General features: G+C 36.1%; 1 long non-coding RNA gene across 2 annotated transcripts in view; it reads left to right on the top strand.

Annotated features, from left to right (window-relative positions):
• Positions 1-278: 278 nt before the first annotated feature.
• LOC128862716 (uncharacterized) overlaps positions 279-26,678 on the top strand; it is a 131,627-nt gene continuing 105,227 nt past the window's right edge. The window contains exon 1 of one of the 2 annotated variants that reach the window (XR_008454535.1): positions 279-1,428. This is a non-coding gene — a long non-coding RNA (uncharacterized LOC128862716). The remainder of the gene's footprint in view (positions 1,429-26,678) is intronic. The other variant, XR_008454534.1, reaches the window with a different exon arrangement.

Raw genomic sequence — 26,678 nt, 5'->3', positions numbered from 1 at the left:
AAAATAATTTTAATGGTGCAATGAGAAGAAAAAAAAAAATACCCGCTACCCACCTGCGATATGAGTTACGTTCCACATGCACGCATACATATATACATACATGTAATTTCTACATTCGCATACACATACACGCACATACACAGGTACTTATGTCATACGAAAAGATACAAGTTAATTGGAGACAGACACTTGCCAGCAAACTCCAACCAGCCAAAGAGAGTGTGGAACGTAAATGCAACTCGCTCTTAGAAATTTATCTACCGAATGTGAAAACCACAACAAATGCGGCGATGAAAATGGGTAAGCAAAAAGAGAGCGCACAGCAGCGGGTTGCCATTGCAGTGGAAGCATGAAAATATAAGACTCGCGAAAGTTAACGAAAGCATACAAAAATAATGGTCCAATCAAATATAAAACACTTAAATAGGAAGATTTTAAAACAAAATACTTCTCTCCCTTTGCATGGGTATGTATCGTTTTACGCTGGATAATAATTTTTTCACTAACAAATACTTTCACTACTTATTGGCCAAAAGGTAGTAGTCGGTAATCAAGAGATACGAAATTTGTTAGTAACCAAACCAAACAGCTGAGCGCCAATTTTTTCAGCAGGCAGTGGGGCAAACAAGTACTCAAACAACGAGCGCACACACTCAGCCCAACACACAGGCCGAAGCAAAAGCCAATGCGACGAACGAGCGAGCGAGCACAACCGAATTGGAAAAAACGGTGGTAGCGATGGAACGATCGAGTGCGCGAACGAATGCGATGAAGTGTACCCGGTAGATGGTAGATGTTTGAGGCATTCGCATAATCGCATTTGTAGGTTTGCACTCGCACTCGTTGTCATAAGCGCGCCGTAGATACTTTATCCGTCGCAGTTAGGCAAGTCGTCAGTCTAGTGTCAGATACGAACTTATTCAGCTCAGTGTGCGGAAGAAAAATATTCACATTCTCACTTAGTTGCTTATGATTAGAAAAGGTTCAATATTAACTACCAACAACTGAATGGCAGCAGAGTAAAAACAAAAATACAAAAACAAAAACAAATAGTTAATAATCTTATAAAATAATAGTTGCGGTAAAAATAATAACACACTAGATTGAGAAGCGTGAATATGTTTCGAGAAGAAGGAATAAAATAAAATATAAATATAATTGTGGAGTGTAAATCTGAATTTTAAAAGTAGCGCGCCACTGTGAGCTGTTATAAAAGTGTAAAAAGTTTTCAAAACCATACACAAACCAAAAAAGGAAGAAAAAATATCGTTAAATAATTACAAAAATACATAGAGAAATAGTTAAGAAGAAAAAACACATTTCTTAAAAAATACATATTTTCTGTGTTTACTGTTTACATTAACTGTATAAAATACATACATACATATAGGTATAGTGTTAAACCAAAGTTTGCAGCAAAGAAAAAAAGTAAGCAAAATTATTACAATCACAAAACATTAACGTGAAAACAAAAAAAAAAAAACAATACAAACCAAAATAAAAAAAAAGAAATGAATAAAAATAATAAAATACAATAAAATAAATAATATAAAATAAAATGAAATAAAATAAGGAAATAAAAAAAAATTATTTTCGCTGCGTTGCTCAAAAGAAATTACGCTACATTTTCACAGTGTGAAAAATTCAATTCGTGCCAACATAAATTTGTGCTGATTTCTACAATTCCATGCGTAAAAAATTGTGTTGAAAACATGTAACACGCGTTCAGTCTTAGTTGCTTGCAAAAGTCAAGGATTTTATGCTTCGTTTGATGCGCTTCAACAAAAAAACAAGAGCGATTTATGCTTTTGATTCAAGTGCACAAAGTCTGTTTTACTTCATTCGCTGAGCTCTGTAGCACTCAGCCAACCGATATATTTAACGGTATATTTGTCTAAGCTAAGCTTAAAAAGCAGCCAACTTTGCTTTGTAGGCATACGCTGAATGGCTGTGTGTGCGTGTGTGTGTGTGTGCGCGTGCAAGTGTTGTATGAATAAGAGTGTATTTGTGCGCCAATTGATTGCCCAGCTTTGTTGCGGTCAAGCGGGAATAGTAAATTATAATTAAGGAAAATACAAATCATAATTAGCCAGCAATTAAGCATGGTTTGCATACATACATACATATGTACATGCATATGTGTATGTAATCGTTCGTGCTTGGAAATACACACTTATGTGCATACGTAATAAGTCTATTTAATAAGAATATGTCTGCATTTTGGAGCATGACGAAACGCATGAGAGAGAAAAATCAAATTTTAGGAAAAGTGCCCACTAATCTGTGGGTGAAGTGCCTATTTACAGCTTTCAGAACTTTAAACATTTCAATACAAAACAAAAACTATCAAATGGAATATTTATTTATTTGCCCTACCCACCATCAATTCGTACCTTAACGATTTCTGCTCGTATGCACTCCGTTGCAAAATTATAAGCACACCACAATTTTTTTTTATAAAAATATAGTTCATACTACAAGAAAAGCCATATGAGGCGAAGTTTCAAACTTTGTGAAAAGGTTTCAACCTAAAAACAAAAAATTCAGAATTTTTCTATAAAAAAATGTTTTCTTAAAAAGCAAAATTCTGAATTTTTGTATAAAAAATTTTTTTCTTAAAAAAAAAATCAGAATTTTTTTGGGGTTTTAGGATTTTTTAAAGTTCTTGGGTGTCGTTAAATTTTAATAAAACGAAGTGCAAGTTTCAAATATTTGCAAAATATGGTAGAATTTCGACATTTCGTTTTTTGGTTAACGGTAGCTCGGCGTTTTCTTCTTAAAATCTGCCCACTAAAATCCTACTTTAGAATTTTTCTTGTTTTAGAATTCTGGGTACACAGTTTTATAGCGCATTGAATTTTAGTCTAACAGAGCGGAAGTTTCAAATTACCACAAAATGCCGTAAATATTTGACAATTTTGTTTGATAACGGTGGCTAAGGTTTTCTTCTTCTCCAAATCATCCTTCTAAAATCTATACTTAGCAGCGCGGAGTTACCTATGTCTGCACTACAAAAACAATTTATGTTTTTGCTCGAATTACACTTTGACTTTGAATATATTTAAATGATTTTATCCAAGTTAACTTTCCTTATTCAGTTCAAATTCAAATAGTTTAAAATACGGTAGGCAGCCTTAATGTGCGGGATTGTGGGTGACTATTTTTCAATTGCACCCAAATGCAGTGTCCATTGTGACCCGGAAATATGAAATGTTAGAGAAGATTTTCCAACAGATGCCTCTCGACAGCCAATGGCAAAAAGTCTCATAAAAACCGTCATGCCATGCAGATGCTGCATAAAACTGCTGGCACTACTTAAAGACTTTAATCAAACCAAAAGTGGCAGCAATAGCTCGATTAAATACCCAGAGAACGACTTAAGTGTCAATTATAAAAACATTAAATCAAAAAAGTGCCGAAATTGGTCGATAAAACTCAAAATATTTCTTATGTATTCAAATTTATTCCGCAGGGCCTTAAGAGGGGGCAACTTCTGCAATCATCTTTTTAATATAAGTACAATACTTATGCCAATGAATTTCCAATAACGAAAACAGTTAATTCGATCTTATCGTGTGCTACCTCAAAAACGCTTTGACCGCAGTCCGACAGAAGCAGGACGCTTAAAGTTCTAAGGATCACCCGCCATTCAATTTCCAAATTCATGGCGGTGGTCACTGGGTCATCGAAACTCATCTGGAGAACCTTGGGCTTCCATACAACACCCATTGTAGAAGCTGTGGTGATCCTGCAGAGAAAGAGACTGTTGAACTCTTTCTTTGCAAAGGTCCGGTCTTTCGGCTAGGCGCTTGAGGTTCCTTAGTGCGAGCCATTCTCTCTTTAGATCTCGTTTTTTTTTACAAATATATTAACATCACTGAATGGCTGTAGATGGTTTTGCAGGGTGTGGTTTAACTTATGATATCAAACACACTACCATATCGGTGATATTTGTTGAGTTCTAGAACAGTAATTCGTTTACAACAATAGTCTAGTAAGCCGCTGCTTTTTGTGGTGCAATTTGTATGAGCTTTGTCCATAATTTCGAGCTTATTCGACGAGTTTTTTCACTCGAATGCCGCAAAGCGCCCATCCTTTGCTTACCACTACCATTGTTTGTTATTATGTTTTTTTTGTTAGTTTTTTTTGTTATTTTTTTTTTTAATTTTCGTTTTATTGGTATGGGAGCAAGTCTCCGCTCTCGTAAAAGAGGTGTCGCGGCTGATACTATTTTTGTGTTCTCTCTAGTAATATACTGGTGATTTGAAAGTGTATATGTGAGGTCTCGATTGCAGTAGCTGACATTCGTTTGAAGCGTAAAGATCTTTTTTTATCTGACGCCAAAAATGTCTACGTTTGTCCCGAAAACTCAGCATTTGCGAGAAGTCATGCTTTTTATGAAAAGTGCAACTATAATGTGTCGTATATTGATCACTACTGATTTTACGCCAGGCCACACGTTGCTAAATCGGTTCAGAAATATTTAGAGGGACTGAATTGGGAAATCTTGCCCCACCCGCCGTACTCCCCAGACATTGCACCTCCGGATTACCATCTCTTCCGATCAAAGCAGTCAGCCCTTATTGGAGAGCGGTTCACTTCTTACGAGAGCATCGCAAACTGGCTCAATGGATAGATGAAGTCAAAAGAACTCGAATTTTTCATCATAGGAATCCGTATGATGCCTAAAAGATTAAGTAAAGTTGTAGCTTCCAATGTATTGTTTAATTGTTTAAATAATTAGTAGCTTTGGCTAAGAAAGGACGGAAACTTATTCCCATACCCAATAATTTTAACAATCCCTTAAAACAAGCTTCTAAATTATCAATTATCAATTTCCGATATTTCTGCTGACTAAATAAGTGCATACGAAATAATCCAACTCTGAAACAAGTATATTAGCTCCTAGGAAAGGACTTTTAAAGTTAATTCCGTCCATTTCTCGAACACAACTGGGTTATGAAATATAAACACAAATGAAATATAATGAAATGCATTCTAACGAATTTGAACTGGGTTTTCATGCAGTGGAATTTCCCACTTGAGCTTTCCTTGAAAAACACATAGCGATTTCAGCTTCCTATTTTTATCTCTCCTTTGCTTCAAGCAAAGCTTCTATTTTTGTAGGTATATGTGTTGAGATATGAATCTAGATATATTTTTAGAAAATATTTTCCTTGCTTATGAGTTTTCCTTATAATTTTAAAGCGGTGTACTAGAGGATCAGTGTAGGTTGAGCTGGTGAGCTAAATTTAAGCGAAAATTAAGTTAAACACTTCACACAGACCGAATCCAACCATAGTTCCAGAAAAAGTAGTTATGAGCAGAGAGAAATTAACTGAAAAGCCGTCAGTAGTGTTGAGAAGCACCGCTGTTCTACAGGAGTAATATTTTTTATTTATTTATTTTTTTTTATCGTCTGTTCACCTTCAGTCACATCTGAACTAGGCAGTAGCCTTACCACAACCAGTCGTAGACGAACAGTTCCCTTTTAAGTTTCTCTTGTATATGACTTCAGCAAGCTCTTTGTTGTTAATAAAAGAAAAACAAGCCTTGAGTTTTTTCTATGAAGCTATAATTTGAAGAAAGTTCTCTATCAGACGATTTACTGCTGGTTTTCGCTAGCAAGCGCCTATTTTCACGTTATATCTTTTCCTCAATTTGTTGGTAAATCGTGCATTTCATCCCAGATATTCCCCTCGGTGGGCATTGGGAAGCCTCCGAGCACATTCCTCCTATAAAAAATGCAGTATATAACTGTCGACCTCTCCATTTGTGGAAATAAATCAAGGCGTATCACCACACGGCCGCCGTAGCCGGATGGGTTGGTGCGTGACTACCATTCTCGGTGAAACACCAAACTAAAGAAAAAGTTTTTTCTAATAGCGGTCGTCCCTCGCCAGGGAATGTCAAATCTCCGAGTGTATTTCTGCCATGAAAAAGCTCTTTATAAAAAACCATTTGCAATTCGCAGTCGGTTTAAAATTTTGAGTCCCTCCATTTGTGGAACAACATCAACACGCAAACCACAAAGAGGAGCAGAAGCTCGACCAAACACCTAACAGAAGTGTACGCGCAAATTATTATTTCTCTTTGGTGCCTCCCCAAGTCTTTTAGCCAGTCTATAAGCTCCGCGTATATATTACCCAAAAGCACCTTGCTAAGTGATTATTATGCAGAGTTAGCTTTTTGAGAACTATGCAGTTACGTTAGTTTTATGAAATGGCAACTAAGAAGACTGGGGCGACTTGGTCATAGAGATACTTATTTGAACCCTGAGGCCTCATCATACCTGAAAGCCTCAAAATGTCTATGGTTATCAGAAATGGCAGTGCATGATTTGAGTTTCCAAAAGCAAGTTTTGTATAAAAAATTTGTTGGTGAAAATAAAAATCTGAAGTTCTGTATCAAGCGAATGCAATAATTAGCCTAATCCTCGTTCCCACGACAATCGGTACTATTGCAGAAAATGCGCAACACCGTAAGGGAAAAAATTATAAAAATTTCAAAAACTTCAAACTTGCATTTTGCTATACTAAAAGTTAATAAACTATAAATCTACATACCAAAAATTTGTTTGAGAATTTCAATTAAAGTTTTTTAAAGAAATTAAAATAGAAGTGCTACTGAAAAATCGTGAAATTGGAACGAAAAGTTTGTTTCTAATTTTTGCATAAAATTTTAAAATTATACTATGCGACTTTTGCTAGACAATGAGCTATAATTTTAAACAAAATTAATGGGCATCTAAAAGCCTGAAAATAAATAATCAAAATTCGTCAAAATGTTGGTGTGCTACCATTTTTTCGCGGCGTGTAAGCGACCTATAAGTATAATTCCAGTCATCTGATTCTTTAACTAGTACGAAAGATAGCAAAATGCATATTAGCTCCACAAGCCTCCTTACATTTATACATTTACACAATACCCACAATTAATTCATTTATTTCGAGTTAATAAACTATTTTCACAGCGAAGAGCAACTGCATAAAACCTACAGGGACTCTAGTAATCAAATACGTTTTTTCCAGCACTCAAGTTTTACTTATGTATATGTATGTATGTGTGCATTTGTGAGTACATATACTTATACATAAGAGTACGTTTATTCATATACATATGTAAACATATAAATACATATGCACATATATATATATGCGTTTTTACCTTTTATAATCTCCATTTAAGCTGCTTTCCCTTTAAAGTTGAAAGTCTACTCGTTTCTAACATTTATATTTTTGTTGTTGTTCATATTGTAGAAATAAACTTTACTCTCAGTGTCAAGAAACTACTAAAACTTAAGCCTTTAATACAAAAGTTCAGTGTGTCTGCTATGTGGGCGACTTTTTCCATTTAAGTAGTTGTAATTAAATATGGTTTTTGGTGAAACTCGTTCATTCTTGGCAATAGATTTAGTGATGAGTTTTCTGGTTAATGAATATATGAATGTTTGTATGTATGTGTAGTAGCTATGTACCTAACTATGTACACAGCTTTTTTGTACACTAAGCAAAATAAGTGTGTGAATGCGCACACATATATGTATACATGCATACATTGATGGCGCAAAATTAATCATCCCATTTTGTTTTCGGGTAATTTTATCTACTATTAGGGGCGCAACTAAGTTATCGCTGTTTTTTGATGAAAATACAACTTTATTCTGAAAAAATGGTTTCAAGTGAATCATTGAAAGTATTGTCCATCGCTGGCTACTACTTTTCCCCATCTTTTTGGTAGATCTCGTATACCGTCACGGTAAAACTGTTCATCTTTTGAGGCTATCCACGGATCAAGCCATTTTTTGATGTCCATGTGCCAGCGATCGGAACAGGTGATAATCGCACGGCGCAATATCTGGCGGGTGGGATAGGATTTCGCAGTGTTTCAGTGTTTCCAGGTAGGTTTTAACGGGTTTGGCAACGTGAGGCCGAGCGTTGTCATGCTGTAGGATCATTTTTTCATGCCTGTCCGCGTATTGCGGCTGCTTCTCGGGCAGTGCTCGGCTCAATCGCATCAATTGAAGTCGAAGTGAAGTAGTTTCGCTTGGTTTTAACAGTTTATAATAAATAACACCAACTTGGCCCCACCAAACACATAGCATAACCTTCGCAGCGTCAATATTCCGCCGAGGCGACGACGTAGAAGCATGACCTGGCAGTCCCCATGACTTTTGTTTCTTTGGTTTGCTGCCGTGAATCCATTTTTATCACCCGTCACAATGTGATGAAGAAAACCCTTCCTTTTTTGCCGCTGGAGCTGTAGTTCACAGGCGAAAAAAGAAAAAACGACATTCCACATCCCTTGGTTTTAACTCATAAGGAACTCAAGTCCCCTGTTTCTGAATCACTCCCAAAGCATGCAATCGCTTGGAAATGGGTAGGCGTGATGTGTCGAAGCAGTTTGTTTACCATATGCCTAAGCTTGGTTTATGACGTTTAGGTTATGTTAGCATCGACTAGCACACACGGCATCTATTGACAAACAGCGGAAACTTAGTTGCGCACCTAATGAATGAAAAAAAATAAATATTTTAAGTAATTTAAATCTTTATTTGAACCTTTACGCTCTTCTTTGCTTTTATGTTTGTGTGCTGCAGCTGTCTAGATTTGATTGCAATACAACGCCAACGATTAGCTTTGCGCCACCTTGTACCTGCATATATTCACTTATACAGTGTCAGCCCGCTGATCCGACCAGTGGGTAATCTGAAGTATACAGTAATCTAAATTAAATATACGGCTCGTACGGTAATCTATCGCACTGATTGCAGCTATTTTTACTTTCATTCATATTTTATTATTTTTACTGTAGCCTGGTTGGTAATGATTGTTGAGACCTACATAGGAAGGGTAGGAGCATGAACGTAATTTGTGAGCTAACGGAATATTCAAGTGTTGTTTTTTGCTATAATTTTCGTTTTTGAGTGAACATATATTCGGGTTTAAATAGTGGAAAAGCAAAAATGTGTACCGAAAACGGTGTTGAAACCTAAAAAATTTGCTGAAAGGAATGAAGAGAGTTTTTAGAGGCAGATAACTGTAAATTGGCAACTGTTTGCGAAAGACGGAAAAATATAGCCTGATTTACAGCGAAGAATGTATAAAAATTGGATCTTCAGATTACCCTGTGGTCTATTTTTTTATTTAGAAAAGGTTTTTATTGGCATTCGGCGGCCGAATGAGTTTGAGCGTGACTACCATTCGGAATTCACAGAGACAACGTAGGTTCGAATCTCGGTGAAACACCAAAATTAAGAAAAACATTGTTCTAATTGCGGTCGCCCCTCGGCAGCCAATGCTAAACTTCCGAGTGTTTTTCTACCATAAAAAAGGTCCTTATAAAAACATTTGCCATTCGGAGTGGGCTTAAAACTGTATGATCCTCCTTTTGTGCATCAAAATGCCCACCACGAATAGGAGGAGAAGCTCGATTAAACGCCAATTAATTAATTATTTACTTTATTTTTATGAAATTCGTGAAAAACAAAACAAATTTCATTTACTTTTTGCTTGCTGTGGTGATAACAAGAGTTCTATTAATATATTTATAAGGGATGTTGTTAACCCGGTCACTGGTATTTCGCATTAATTTTGCTTGTTATTAACTTCTTCCAACTTCTAATCAGTGCTGCCAAAATCAAAAATAAATTACTTTCACTTGCTACAGGAACACAACTAAATATTTGTGTTCTTATGTATATATGTAAATAATTCCTTAAAAATAGGTGCATTGTTACAATTTTCAACGAGGCTGAATCTCACTCAGTTGCAGTGTGTTTTCATATGATAATAAACACTTTATGTATGAAATAGAATTTTTTTTAACCGTTTCAAAAGTATAATATACTTCTGAATACATTTCTAGGATCAAAACTATGTATAAAGTCGGTCTGTGAAACCAAACAATTTTTATTTAATAAAAACTCTGCCACTATATAGCGCACTCTAATGCGCAAAAGAAGATGTTTTTCTTCATTCACATCTATATGTAGTAGAAGATTTGATCTAAAAGACCAAACATTTTTTGTAAAAGTAAAAATATTGGCATTTTGAGGAGCACCCTAATATTCAAAAGATTTTTTTTTTCTAAATTTATAGCTATATTCACATATCACCCAAGGAAATTTGGTGCGTGAAATAAACTTTATTTTTTTAGTAAAAACTCTTCCACCATATGGAATACCCTAATGTGTGGAAGAAAATTTATTTGCTCTCTTAGGTATACATACATATATATATTATCAAAAGGAATTTGGTGTGTGAAATCAAAAAATGTTGTAGGAGTAAAAACTGTACAACTATATGGAGAACCCTAATGTGCAAAAGAATATGTATTTCTTCTTTCATATCTGCATATATTTGTATATCACCAGTGATAGGATATTTGATCTATAAAACCAAAATTTTTTTGTAAAAGTAAAAATGGTGTCAATTTTAGGAGCACCCTAATGTTCAAAAGAAATCTCTTTTCTAAATTTATAGCTATATACACATATCAACAAAGGAAATTTGGTGCGTGAAACCAAAAATGTCTGTACAAGTAAAAAATATCTCCTTGTATGGAACACCCAAATGTGCACAAATAAATTTTCTTTCTAAATTTATATCAAATGCTCATAAATCTATAACATCAAAAGTAGGAAATTCGGTTTGTGAAACCAAAAATTTTTGTAAAAGTAAAAAATGTCTCCCTGTATGGAGCACCCTAATATGCAGACGAATTTTTTTTTCTAAAGCTACAGTTGTGTATATACATACATATATCATGAAAAGTAAGGTATTTGCTCAGTGAAACGAACAATTTTGGTAAAAGTACAAATTCTGCCACTATACGAAGCACCCTAATGTTCACTTATATAAGTACTTAAGTAAATACACGCTTAGCGAAAAAAAAGAAAAAAAGTACCTACCCGTGTTCTACATAAATCAAGAAAGCTATTTCAAAATCGTGATCGCGTGCAAAATTGAAGCAGAAAGCAAGCAGACTGAAAAGCCACACCAGTTACTAGAAAATTATTTTTTTATTGAGATAAAAGAAATACAATAAAATAAACTTGAAATAAGTACAGCACCCAATGCGCTACGTGTTGTGTACCTACTTCTGCATCTGTAATGATATTTACGCTTTAAGTAAATTTTGAGTAGTACCCTTATTTTTTCAATCTAAAATTGCTTGTATGAATGCTTTACATACAGTCAAACAGCTATAATTCGAACTTTTATGTCGATTTAGTTAGAAAATTAAATTCTGGAAAGTTCGAATTATAGAAAGAATGAATGTTTAGCGAAAAATGTGTGCTTAGGCGAAAATTATAACAATTTTTATTCCTTAACCCGAATTGCACAAATGCGTAGATAAAAATACATATCAGTGCGTGCCTTGTCTAAATGGAGTGCTTAGAAAATTCGCATATGATGTGCTTGGGCTCTTTCGAATTTTAGTTTTTTGAGGAAGCTTTTATTTGCTTACGTTAAGCTATAATACATAATGTTTGTGGATGAAGAAGAAGAATACAAACTAGTAAAAAAAATAGATGTGGATCAAAAAAGGAAGTGGCTGAGAAATATATGTAGCTTCCTGGCAGGTGCGGTTTTCCAGAAAATATTTTCGAAATATAAAGAAATTTTCATGTCTTTCGGATCTAGCGCTTCTTCCTTCATTTTTTTGAGAAACATTGAAGAAGATATGCCCTTATTGAAAGCTGGTTATGTAGATTGACTAAAAGTATTTAAATAAGGTTCAATATTATATTGCTGTGTAAATCAATTTGTGAAGCAACATCAAGACGCACGCTACAAATAGGAGGAGGAGCTCAGCCAAACCCCCAATAAAGGTGTTATAAATCACGCTTTCCTCTCGATAGCGACATTTATAGAGTATCCCAGTTGAAACAATACCGAAGGCTGTGCGTACCGCCGTGCGGCATGAAATTGAAATTGAAATTTGAAAAGGCCAAGCCAAGGAGCACCAGGAGATTTGGTGTCTCCTAAAATACTCAGGCTAAAAAACCCATTGTATTTAAACCTCTGAAAAGAGGGTAGATAGTCAAGGAGAAAAGGAGAAAAGTATCAGAGAAAGAGATAGGAAAGAATAGAGACAGAGATAGAGATAGTTAGTCCTGTAAGAATTTTCCAGATTCTTTGGCAAATCTGCAAATATCCTCCGGTTTTAAAGAAGGAATATTACTCATTCTCACGGCATCGGAAGGCAAAGGCACAACAGTCACAGAGAAAGTGCTCGGTGCTTTCCGCCTCCTCCAAGCACGACAGGCACATTGGGTACTCAATGGGTCCAATGGGGGTCATATGCCCCCGTCTTTCCAAGTTTTAGTAGAAAGTTTGCCGTGCGGCATACTTATGGCTATAAGTGAATCGACAGAATGAGCTCTTGAGCTGATGTAATAGCAGAGTTTCGTTTAAGGGGTCCCGGTGGTCTAGCACTTTCAAAAAATCGATTTTTTTTTGATATTTCGAAAGTATAGGCTTTTAAAAATATACTTGATAACGATATTTCCAGTATTTTCGATTCAACAGCCGTTTTAGCAGGTCAGATTCGTCACTTGGCCACTCTCAAAACTTTAAACTCAATTATCTAAAAACTACTTTTTTCGGCCTGGTGTTGTCAAAAAAAAAACCAAACTATTCAAGCGAATCGTCTGAAATTTTAATATGTTGTTCACAACATCAATGGCTATCGCCTGTACTAGAATCAGATAAATAGAAAAGCCAAAATGGACAACACTGTACAGATTTAATTTTTCGGGAGGGTCAACTTCAAAAAAATTAAAAAAAATTGTTTAATTTAAAAAAAACTGTTTGTCCTTTTGGGATGAGTAAGAGGTTAAATAAAACGCCCAAAATAATTAAATATCGTTTTTCATTTGTTTATTCAAAAAATAAAAGATTCCTGAAAATACCACAAATTTTCGAGCTCTAAACCACCGGGATCCCCTAATTTTTTTGTTTGAAATCAAAATTTCTCTTTACATATATTCCTTGTGTACATTAGCTCAACCTAAAATTTCATTTTTGTTTATAAAATTTGACCATTTCGCTATTCTCTTCTTAGTTTCCTCAATAATTTCTTCTAAAATTCACCTTACGGCAAAGTTACTCTCATTTTTCCATTTCAATCTGTGTCAGCTTTTATTCTATCATACTTGGTTGTGTCTTATAGCTCGCCTGAACCGCTGGATCCGACTATGAGGTTAACGAAGAATAACGCCAAACGATAATTCGGCATATGAAATTATTCATCAGCCTGCCAGACATGAGGTAGAAGACTACTTGCGAACTTTAAATTTATATTTACTATCGATTGACGCAACGACTGGGGAGAACTTTAAAGTACAACCTCTTTTTGCAAATGATAATAAAAAAGTGCATTTTTAGTCAATAATTTCAGAATAATTTATTTTTCACAAATAATAATCAAAAAAAGTATATTTTTAGTCAATAATTTCAGAATAATTTATTTTATTTCTTTATTCACATTTTTCATATTATTTTACTGCAATTTGTGCCCAGTGCTCGATTTGAGCGAGTTGCGCTATTTATTTTAAATTTTCATTCACTTGCCATAGACATGACAATTATCAGCAGGTTTGCGAAATAATTTATGGACCTGCTGCACCAGGTTTGGCCAATAACTATGGTGAAAAACAAAATTATGAGGGGAACTTCGCCTGCCACGTAATGGGAGTGACTCGTCAGCCGAAATTCATGGTGAAAAGATTTTTAGAGGTGTACTACCTAGCAGACCGTTACTCGGCGTCATTCGTTTTGTGTTTCACTAAACTAAAGCTAAATTTTCTGAACATAAAACGAATGACGTAGAATCCAAAAATTTCTCACCATATTAGTAAACCTGGAATTTATCATCCTTCCCCGAAATCTGTACGATAATTTCACACATATTCACACTCTCGTCAAATCTGTTGTTGTTCAAACGGCATCAAAGTGACATTGCGTTAATATTCTTCGTATATCACTACTACATTTTCAGTATTTTCCTAGACAACCCTATTCGTTACCCGGACTACGTCAGTCCATTCGCTGATTCTGTCAAATTCGCTGCGAACCGACTAACGGCCTGCTATTGGCCACTCCATTAGAAATCTTTTCATCATGGACCTACTCTATGCTTGCAAGCTATAACAAGGCGCTCAACAGCAACAGCAAGAGACCTCTCGAGCGAATAAAGCAGTCAACAAGCCGACCCTGTTCCTCAAGCTGAAATTAACCCACCACACTACTCAGCATCAAAAAGGGCGCTCCCTCTCCCAGAGCTTAACAAAGTACTGAAGTGACTTTCGAGAAAACAAAACAAAAAAAAAAACAAATTCTATGCGTCGAACTTTTTCTTTTCATGGAAGTTTGACTGTATATACTTAGATGAATATGACTATGAGTATGAAATATATTTTAAGTACGAGTATGAGCGCACAAGTCTGAGTTTGCTGCTGAATAATTTTTTATTATTATTATTATTTTTTTTCTGTTTGAATACAACTATCCAGCAACAAACGTGCGGTCAGTTGAGAACGACGCAATGTGGAAGTAATTAAGTCTTAATTAAAGTAGCCAGACATATGGACAATCGCGCATACATACCTACATACATACATGCATGGGCATAAGTACATAATACTTCGTACGAGTGTTCGCTATATACAAATGCGCATACATACATACATATGTACACTTATATAAAGCCCGTAAGTACGTGATCGCATTCGCGCAAAAGTCGAACGGAAGGCGATGTTGGAGAAACCTAATGAATTTTATGAATTGAAGGCAAAACCGTGAGATACACTCATACGCAGAAAGCGGCATACAAACGCACATTCGTGCATATTTGCTGATATATATATATATATATATATGTATGTATGTATGTATGTATATGTGTGTATGTATGTGTGTATGTATGTATTAGTACTTATATATATTTAGATATTTACGGGCATTCCAGTCATATAGTTTACTAGCGTCGATACTAAGTAGCATTATGACTAAGTCATATAACGCGATAGGTACTTAAATTTGTAGCAGCTGCTCTTAGATGAAAGTATTTGAAAGGCGCTCAGAAGCTGACTTGAGCCGAGCGTGCAATTTCGTCACCACAACAAATGACGTGAACTTTGGTGATACACATTGACCAACGAACACACACACACACAAACACACAAAAGTAATAATTTAATAAAAGTAACATGCGACTGGCGAGAGGAATTTTACTAAAATTGTCAATGCGTTTGCTGACAGCTCAACAACTGCAATAGAAAGGTATTTGAATTGTCAACGCATTATGAAAACTTCAAAGTTCGAATAGTTCATGACTTTGTGGAAAAATTGTGGCAAAAAAATGGTTCCGACTTCCTTATACAGCCTTGTTCTCAAGTGTCAGATTCATCAGATCAGGGAAGCGGCTAAGAGATATTACACATACAGTCAGTCAAAAAAGTTTTCACACAGTGATTTTCTTTACGATAATTACAATGTTTTTCAGACCAAATTTTTATTCTTATTAATTTTGTATGAAAAAATGGTTGGGATAATGAAACAAGCATAAACGAACTTTAGTCAAAATTTTCCGACAAACTTTTTTGCGTGAAAAATTTTTACAGTTCGAAAATCGGCATAAATAAACTTTGTAAAAAATTCGAAATTATTTATTAAAATTTTCATCAGAGTTTCGAAAGTTTTACCAAGCATTTTTATTATTTTTCTGGCATGCAATTTTAGTTCATTTAATTCAAGCGTAAAAATATCATTTTGAAATTGCTGGGAACTATCAGTTCGGTCTTTCTTCAAATTTTGTTAAAATTTTTTTGCATATTTTTTTATGCTGTATCGGGTGTTTTTTAAATGATAATACAAAACAACAAAATGATAAACAAAAACAAGTATTTTTGAATGAATCGTTCTGAATGAATTGTTGCTTGAGATTTTTCAAATTGCGACAATCATTTGTAATGCAGATGATTTAAATCTGGACTGCTTCAGGTCAAATTTTAAGCTGAAATAAAAGCCGGAATATTCTGCCGTTACACCCAAACTTTTCCCGACAAACGTCTTTGACTTTGGATGTGAATTTAACAAATTTCTATTATACCTAGCTATCGAATTGAATTCAAGAATTTTTCTAGAATATAATTTTCCATCAATTTATGGATATAACCTTTTAAAATGGATCCTCGAAAAGCACGAAAAAAGGCTAGACTAGGTTTTAAAAAAGGTATCCAACGGAGAGTTAGGAGCCCTCTTCTAAATTCTTCTCAGACATCTTCCTGGTACTTTAGTTGCTCTAGTTTTTATTCTCTTTTCGTAAAAATACAAGGAAATGGTGACTTTTCTGAACCCTTGGTACAGAATTTTTCACTTTTCGCAATGTTCTTGGATATATGTAGTCTTTGTTTTTGTAAACGTCCTTTTCTGTAAACACTTACTTGTTGATCCGTAAAAAAATATTTTCACGCCGCTTGCTAACGCGCCACTGTAAAAGTTTCTTGCTTCTTTTTAATCTTATTTATTTAAAGATGGTCAGCGCACCTGCTGTTGACTGCAGGTCATCATGGATTAATCGCGATGTGGTTCAGACAGACAGGCCTATTTCACCAGCTGTGATTTTCTGCTTCCTCAAGAAACTTCGGCAAATTCGTACCCGCACAGCTTTTACTTGTATGGCTTTACCCGTACGAATAACACGCGGACGTCTGGTTCCGACTCTGTCCTCTAGTTCAGATGATTCTAAGAAACGATTGATGGTACGATGCACAAGCATGCGGGATATAATATTTGTTATTAGCCACGTCAATGCCTGACTAGCGCCACTTCCGCACTTTTGTAAGTTAAACACGTCTAATTTGAAACCAAGCCAAAAAAATAGAAGTTTACTGCTTTAAAGATCTTGCAAAAAAATTTAAGCTGAGTATACATACAGGCCGCGAAAAAAGTAGCTCCTCAATATTTTGATTATTTATTTATGCTTTAATTTAAGCTTTATTATCATAAACCTATAGTTCATTCTATAATAAAGACTATATCAATCGGAATTTTAAACTTCATACAAAATCTATATTATAAAAACTCGAAAATTGTTCATCAGAATTTCAAAATTTTTAAACAGAATTAAAAAAAGAAGTGGGACATAGTTTTATAGCTCATTAAAATTTAGTATAAAATTCCCGTTCTATGTTGGCTTAAAATTCTTGCTATATCCCGTGACATATTTTCTCCATATAATAAAATTTCGTGCATTTGTTGGGTAGAAAAATATTTAAAAAAATCAACGAAATTTTCTGCCGAATTCAAAAAAAATCTGTAATAAATTTAATGGACTATACAACTGTCTTCCATTTTTTTTAATTCTGATTAAAAATGTTGTAATTTATTATACAAAACACTGCGTCCTATAAAACTGCGTACCAAAATTTATGTTTTATTTCTAATTAAAAAATTTGATATTTAGATAAAAATTTGCCCATTTTTTTAATTTTTATAACAAACTTTTTTATTTTAAAATTTTTTTATTTGAAATTTTATTGGTATAGCTCAATTAGGAATAGAACAAGATACTGGCCAAATGGCCGCACACCTCCATCCGATGGTCCAAATTTTCGATGACGCTGAGGCATACTTGAGGTTCTATGCCGTTAATGTGCCAAATTATCTCATCCTTTAGCTCTTGAATTGTTGCTGGCTTATCGACGTACACGTTTTCTTTCAAATAATCCCAAAGAAAGAAGTCCAACGGTGTCAAATCACATGATCTTGGCGACCAATTGACATCGCCGCGACGTGAGATTATTCGGCCATCAAATTTTTTGCACAAAAGAGCCATTGTTTCGTTAGCCGTGTGACAAGTGTCAACGTCCTGTTGACATAACATGTCGTCCACATCCATATCTTCCCATGAACACTATTCAGAGTAACTGCATGACCGGCCTCATTTTGGAAAAAATACGGTGATGCCGCCGGCCCATAAACCGCACCAAACAGTCACTCTTTGTGGGTGCATTGGTTTTTCGGCAATCACTCTTGGATTATCATTCGCCCAAATGCGGTAATTCTGCTTATTGACAAATCCACTGAGGTTAAAATGTGCCTCATCACCGAAGATGATTTTCTTCGAAAATTGGTCATTCACTGTTGCCATTTCCTGTCACCATTCTGACCAATGACAACGCTTGAAATGGTCAAGAGGCTTTAGTTCTTGAGTCAGTTGCACCTTGTAAGCCTGTAAATGCAAGTCTTTATGCATAAAGTTCATCAACGACGAGCGTGAGAGATGCAACTGTTGGGCACGACGACGAGTTGAGGTGCCGTCCACCATCTTCAACCAAACTATCGCGAACAGCAGTAATATTTTCTACAGTACGAGCTGTACGAGCACGCACTGGTGTTTTCACATCTCCTACAGACCCTTTTGCAAAATTTTTCCGATTGTGGGCACATTTGGACGATTAAATTGACCGAAAAAATCACGAAGTGCGCGATATGCATTTTGATTTGAACGCCCGTTTTCATAATAAGCCTGAATAACTTTAGCGCGTTGCTCGATTGTGTATCTTTCCACAGTTCAAATTGAATTAGTCTGAAATTAAAAAATGCCAAATTAAGTGCGGAAAAAACTTGACGTGTAGGTGTGGTTCATATTCAATATCGGCCCTTGGAATTTAACCACCCTTTATTGTTTTCGTGGCCAGTATGTGAGCTAATATTTTGTTGCCTTTGTAGACGCGAATGTCCGTCATTTTTTAATAGAGAAAATAAAAATTGGCAGATTTTGTTATGTAATTTTTGTTCATTTCTTTTCATTACTTAAATAAGTCCTTTCAAATTGCATTCCTCCGCCTAATTACCGCTTCACTTATAACCGCGCCCCATTGCTTACATTTAGAAATGGTTTTCCAGCAAAGACATCCTTTTCAATTTGCACTTGAATGGAAATTCGAGTAGTTACACCATTTTAATGCTGTCTTTATTAATTTAGCGTTGCACAAACGTAGTAAATTTCAACAATAACCACAGCAGTCATCTATTTCTGCAGCGCATTGGCCTCTAACTCTATTGAAAGCTTGCAGTAGTTGAAATGTTTCTTGTGCTACAGATAAACTTTTCCTAAGTTCAAGTCAGTTCGGGTCTTTTCACGCGCAAATCAAATGAACTAAATTACAACAAAAGTGGAGGAAATGGAACAAGTAAAGAATTACGGCAAGCTAACGAAAGCGATGGAAAAAAGTAGCGATGGCAAAAGTAGTGTGTGGCAAACTGAAACCTCGGCAATAGTTGAGAAACAATTTTCTTGCACTGCAAATTTTTGTGTGCTTTTTTTTGTTTAAAATGAAATAAAAGATACACAAAATTTGAGCCAAGTTCGCGCACATAACCACAGGCGAGAACGTTAAGCGGTCTGGGAGTTAGCCAGCTGGCCGTTGCGCAGCCCGGGTCGCTTGGTGTTTGTCTGAGAAGCGGTCCGCTATGTTACTGCTGCTGCCTTCTACGTTGACTTTTTCGTATTTTGTTTTGAGTTCACACTCTTTTCGGTGGCAGCTGTTGGATTGACTGTTACTGGCTGCCACTCCGCGGCGATGGCTCGTTATGTTTTTGACTCTTTGACTTGTTGACTGGCGCAGTACACGCACATAAGCACACCTGTGCTTGCGAAGACCCAACTGGAAATGGAGATACTGTAAAAAACATAGTATTTAATTTAGATAATTTCATATTAAGTCTGTATTGGAAGAAAATTACAGTTAAAATGTATCTGTCTGATTTGCAAAATGCAGCATGGAAGTGAGTACAAATGCACATTAGGGTGGGTCCATTTGACTGAAACGTATTTTCCCGACTTTATTCCTAGTAGATTCTGCTTCTACATGAAATTTTAAGAAAAAAATAATTCAATCACAAGCCGCGCAAACTTTGAAAGAAACTATTTTTGATTAATACGAAAATTTAAAGTTGAAGTTAGTGGGAGAAAAAATAAAAAAGTAAATGTAAAAAAGATCTAAAACCAATTCAATTGCAAGTGGGTTAGATGCACAAACAAAAAAATTATAGAAACACTTTAAAAATAAATTTTCGATTTATATGCAAAAAAAAAAAAAGTACATAGTCACTTTTTCTTTTACAATATGAAAAAAATTCCTAATAATTTGTTTGTAAGCCTTCATGAGATTTTTTTAATAAAAAAATATGTATCAAAAGTAAATGTTCCGTGCCAAAAAATCCCTAAGTACAAGTTTGGAAGTAAAAAATAAAACTCATCACTCCTTAGAAAACATTGAGTTTCATATCAATTTTGCATTAATTAGAAATAGCTTCTTCAACATTTGAAGGGGGGCTCAAAATAAACTTTAGAGTTAATCTCTAGTGGACTTTTACTTTTTTTGAATATTCAAGTATAAACGGAATGCCAAAGGAACGATGTCGAAAAAAATTGACTCACCCTAATGTTCATGCATATATATATAAGTATTTGCATTGACGATGTTCGCGTTTTTGGTAAGCCCCACTGAAATTTTCTGACAAATATTTTCGTAGAATATTTTAGTACCAAATTTTGTTATTTAGAAGCAGTTTTTGAATTTTTCTTGAGAAAGCGGTCAATGTCACCCATAAAAGTGAAGCAAGATTGTCAAAGTACGTGGAGTACTTTGATAATCATATTTAATACGAAAAACTCTTAATACTTTGTGAAAAATAATAGCACGGAAATTTTCAGGGCCTAATTCCATTTTTTTGCCGATATGAATTTTTATAGTCACTGCAAACAACACTAAAATGACTCACACATCAAACTGTTCTTTACTTGTGATTTTATGCTAAAATATGCCAAACTTTCAAATGGACATATCAGATGGCACCTGATCACACTAGGAGCGCCCCTGATCAGAAATATAAATAGCAATCCGTATATAAAGATTTGTATGGCCAAAAATTTGAGACTTTGGCTCACTGTGAAAGCAAAATTGAGAGGTGCTAGGCTATTATTTTGTTCTACGAAAATAGTCTACTCATAATCCACTTTCAGTAATATATAAATATATATATATATAATTGGCGCGCACACCCTTTTTGGGTGTTTGGCCGAGCTCCTCCTCCTATTTGTGGTGTGCGTCTTGATGTTGTTCCACAAATGGAGGGACCTACAGTTTCATGCAGACTCCGAACGGCAGATTTTTTTATGAGGAGCTTTTTCATGGCGGAAATACACTCGGAGGTTTGCCATTGCCTGCCGAGGGGCAACCGCTAATAGAAAGATGTTTTTCTTAATTTTGGAGTTTCACTGAGATTCGAACCAACGTTCTCTCTGTGAATTCCGAATGACAAAAAATGTGATCTGTGAATGCTATTTCCCAGATAATAGGCAGATCATTTCATTATTTGGTAAAACTTGGCATTATTGCTTCAAAAATATGTTAGTTAAAAATAAGGCCGGCTGGATAATTATTCATCTTCTTTATTAGCGCAGAAACCAACTATGAGATTCTGGCTGAGTTCACAAAAGCGCTACTTCCCTTTCGTGCTAGCCGGCGGCAATAAGAATCGCTTCCGTACGACAGGACCTAACCAGAAGCCGCTGGGATATATCGCTTTAAAACTCATACAGTTTCGGCGTCTCATCATCTGCGATATTCATTTTCGCCAACTCCCAAAGGTACATCTTCTGCCGGCTTTTACTATATAATCATCAGCACAAAACATCCACAGAGCAAACCGCTATTCTATTCCATATAATCATATTCATCCTGCTATAAGGAGCATTACATTGCTCCGCGATAGTTCAAATTGAAATTTGAAAAGGTCGATCAAAGGAGCACCAAGAGATTTGGTGGCTCCTAAAACACTCTGGCTAAAAAGCCCATTGTATTTAGAGCTCTGTAAAGAGGGTAGATAGTCAAGGATGGAAGAAGAAAGGTATCAGAGAATGATATGGGAAAGAATAGAGACAGAGATAGAGGTAGATAGTCCTCCAGTTTTAGAGAAGGAATATTACTCGTTCTCACGACATCGGAACCCAAAACTCGAAGCCGTGCTCTAGGAAAGACCGGACAGTCACAGAGAAAGTGATCAGTGCTATCCGCCTCCTCCAAGCACGACAGGCACATTGGGTTCTCAATGATTCCAATGGTGGTCATATGCTGACCACATGGTTGTGTCCTGTAATAATACCGACCATCAACCGAACGTCTTTTCTTCGAAGTTTTAGTAGAAAGTTTGACAGTTTTCTGTACTTGTCACAAACCACTTTGCAGTTCTACAGCGTTCTAGACCGGACCATCATTCTTTATGTAGATTACATACATAAACGCTGATCCAATTCATGATTCCTGTGGAACTGATTCCAATTATTAGCTCTGGCCCTTGTGGGGGAACCGCTGATGCACGGTTTGCCAATTCATTGACAATTTCGTTTCCTTGAACACCGGAGTGTCCTGGAACCCATATAAATTCTAGCCTGTTTTGTCTTGCGACATAATTAGGCTTCTTCTTACATACTTGAACAATCTTTGAGGTTTGCTTCGTGCTCTCCCGCCTGACTGTCACTGAAAACTCGAATCTGTTTCCCGCTCCATCTCCTCTCGATTATCCATTCGGCTACTTTCAGGATGGCAAAAACTTCCGTTTGGAAAACAGTTGCCATTTCTCCCATAGCATACTGATACTTATTACAATCGTTTAAGTACCATCCGGCTCCAGACCCTACTTCATTCTTGGACCCATCGGTAAAGAAAATATCCGTCAAACCTGCTCTGCGATAGTTAAAAGCTTCTCTATTTTTAAATAATTAAATATTAATTATTTTTTCTAAATTTATCCGCTTTCTTGCAGGGTGGTATTGCATACACTTGTTTAGATTTAATCCCCAGAGCTCTTCAGTTTTTCACGAGAGTCACCAACTTCCAATTTGCTTAGCCGATTAGCATTTTTTAAATTTTTTGTTTTTCTTCTTTATTTCTCATTAAATCCTGTTTTTACTCATATTTCCGCTGGGAAGACAAAAAGTTCGTTGTTTTATTTAGTTTTCGTATTTATTCGTGACGCGAAATGCTCTGTTCCGCATTTGAGCTAAGTTTATTTGCCAGTCTGAGGATTTTCTGGTTTAGCTCGTAGTGTAGAACTCTTTCAGTTTGTGCCCATCAAACGGCTGTCCGAATCTTGTTCTGTTTCTATACCACCGCCTCCCCCACTTGTCGTACCTTTAAAAGTAGCCAAGAAAAGTCGGCTTTATTCGAAAGACAGCAACAGCCGCTCTCAACATTTGTTTGCGGCAATTTGCCCATTCAAAAATTTTTTATAGGCAACGGATATATGCGCAGGTGTGTGTATGTGTGCATGCAATTCTGAGCCTATTTGTTATTTCTTTGCTTGCAGGTGGTAGTTAGTTAACGTTAAATTGTACTCAACGCTCCCTGTGGCTTCGAATCTTACCTCAATTTTGTATTTCTCGACGACAGCTGTGCCGAAATTAAAATATAGGCGGTGAGCGTACGCGCAATTTCGGTATAAAATTCGTGAAGCAGTGACGGTGAAGTAGAGATGGGTGCGGTAATACGCGTAAACATATGTATGCGCATATAAATTAAAATTGTAGTTGGTGAGAATTTCAGTTTTTTTGATAAGAAAATGTGATTATTTATTTATTTATTAGGGGCTATTGTGTGGCAGCGACGCAAGCGGGTGTAGCTTCTTTTTAGGGTGCCTAAATTATGACAAGCCCAATGGAGACGATTTATTATATGTTTAAAAATTGCAATCCTATAGGGAAACCAAGCAATATTTCATAAAGAGATAAGAGAGGTATACATTTGCATCTGAGCTCTACTGAGGAAGTCACTACCTTTTACATACAAATTTTAATATTTTAAAACTTAACAATTAGTTTTTAACCCTAGAATCACATAAAAGCATCTGTATTACTTAAAAGGACAATATAAATATGTATACACATATACTTGGCGCGTACACCCTTTTTGGGTATTTGGCCTATTAGACCAATCATGCGCTTCATAAGGTTCCCGTGTCGCACAGTGGTATCACAACGGACCTGTGAGGTCTAAGTGAGTTGGTCATACGGTATGGTCATAACCTAACCTAACCTCCTCCTCCTATATCTGGCATTGGTCTTGATGTTGTTCCGCAAATGGAGGGATCTACAGTTTCAAGCCAACTCCGAACGGCAGATATTTTTTATGAGGAGCTTTTTCATGGCAGAAATACACCCGGAGGTTTGCCATTGCCAGCCAAGGGGCGGCTGCTATTAGAAAAAACATTTTGTTCATTTTAGTGGTTCACCGAGGTTTGGATCTACGTTCTCTCTGTGAATTCCGAATGGTACTCACGCAACAACTCATTCGGCTACGGCGGCCTTAAAAGGGCAATAGAGCCCATAAAAAGCACATGAAACCCTCCTCTGAATAATATTTGTATATCCGAATATTTAAGAAAAAATCACCATATAGGTCTGACTTCAGCCGTACATAGCAGTGAGAAGAGTCATGAGTAGGGTAAAAGTAATACTCTTCCTCTTTACCATCTTTCATTAGAAATACAAAGTCCTACTAGTCATTTGGTCTTCCACGCGTAGCGGAGGCCATTCGTCTCATTTGGCACCACAAGCCAGAGCCTCAAACATTTTCGATATTGTTAGCATCCTGTAATAGGGAGCGACGTTGAGGACGATCTATGAAGTATAGCCATGGGCTGAGATGCATGTAGAAAAATTGTGTTGGAGCCAAGGCACACACCGAGCTGTAGTGCTATGCTTGATGATAATGAATACGGAGCGTATTGCTCAGCAATAACTGTAGGTCATATTTTTTAAATTTTTTTTCTCGAAATTTACGTAGTTTTTTCTGCTTTTGAAAAATTTATAAAAATTAAAAAAAAAAATTTAATAATATATTAATAATTCCAGACTTTGACCATGCAAAATAACGCAAAGTCTGCTTAGTGATGTATTTGAATTTTGCTCCATTTCTTTCCTAAGGTATATGAAGCTAGTACATGAACAGTTATAGGATTTTTTTAAGTAAATTTTTTGGCTTTAGCTGCGTTAGCAGCCCAGTTTTTATTAAGCTGAGTGTGCCCCGCAATGGACAATCGCTACAACCTAACTTAGCCTAGGGCTTAGGTCTAGAGAACCTGGATACTTTCAGTACGGATATTCTGTTACTTGCTTTATTTTCAACCCACAAACTATCCGAAAAGGGCAAGGCAGCGAAAAATAAACGCATTTGTATTTTTCAAATTTTTCTTAAGCTTTCAATTTAATAGTTTTCTTAATTTATTTGCAAAATAATGCTAATTACCAAAATTTTTCAGAAAATGTACGAGGTGTGTTCAAAAAGTATCGCGAATTTTGAATTTTCGCAGGTTACGTATATTCGAAATTTGATTTTTTTGTGGCGATATGTTGGTACCCATGTTTCTCACTCATGCCGACGAGTCCGGCCATTTTGAATGTTCAGTTAATTGTTGACAGCTGCTTTGCTTGCACATGTTTCGGCTCGTCTTCGATTTTTACCTACTGAAGAACATAGATCAAAGGACCCGTATCAAATTTTGTGTGAAAAACGAAATTAAGTGCGCGGATGAATTCCGAATGTTGACTGTGTCATACGGAGAAGCTACTTTGGACCAAAACAACGTTTATCGGTGGTGCAAAATCTTCTCAGAAGGCCGAGATGATGTGAACGACGAAAAGCGTGCCGGACGCCGGAGCACTTCAACAACAGACGAAAAAATTGATGAAATGAAGAAAATGGTTTTGGCCAATCGCCAAATCACCATTAGAGAAGTTGCTGAGGACCTAGACATATCGATTGGTTCGTGCCATTCGATTTTTTTCAATAATTTGGGCATGAGACGGGTCGCCGCAAAATTCGTACCAAAACTGCTCAATTTCGACCAAAAGCAGCATCGCATGAACATTTGCTCCAGAGGTGACGAATCGTGGGTTATGGTTATGGTTTCACGTGGAAACCAAAGCTCAATTATCTCAATGGGAGCTGCCGCACGAACCAAGACCGAAAAAAGCGCGCCGAGTTCGGTCGAATGTGTAATAGTTTTGCTTACCGTTTTCTTCGATTGCTGGGGCGTTGTGCATCATGAGTTCTTGCCACAGGGTAAAAGGGTCAATAAGAAATATTACCTCCAAGTTATGCGCAATTTGCGCGAAGCAATCCGCGAGAAACGCCCTCATTTGTGGAAGAACAAAAACTGGCTCTTGCATCACGAGAACACCCCTGCTCACACATCGTTGCTTGTGCGCGATTTTTTGGCCAAAAACAACACACTAATGATGCCACAGTCACCGTATTCCCCAGATCTGGCCCCCTGTGACGTCTTTTTGTTCCCGAAACTGAAGAGGCTCATGTAAGGACGACGCTACGCTACGATTAACGAGATAAAGGCGGCATCGAAGAAAGAGCTGAACAAAATAAAAAAAAAAGATTTTTTGAAGTGCTTCGAAAATTGGAAAAAACGTTGGCACAAGTACATAATATCCCATGGGGATTAATTTGAAGGGGACAAAATAGATATTTATGAATAAATAAGTAATTTTTGAGAAAACAAAAAATTCGCGATAGTTTTTGAACACACCTCGTATATCAGATTGGAATAAGATTGGTTGGGGACAAGGCAGACAATTCTTCAATGAGC

The sequence above is a fragment of the Anastrepha ludens genome, chromosome 2, assembly GCF_028408465.1.
Source record: "Anastrepha ludens isolate Willacy chromosome 2, idAnaLude1.1, whole genome shotgun sequence".
NCBI lineage: Eukaryota > Metazoa > Arthropoda > Insecta > Diptera > Tephritidae > Anastrepha > Anastrepha ludens.
Note: the sequence above shows the minus strand (reverse complement) of the source record. Positions and strands in the feature narration are given on the sequence as shown.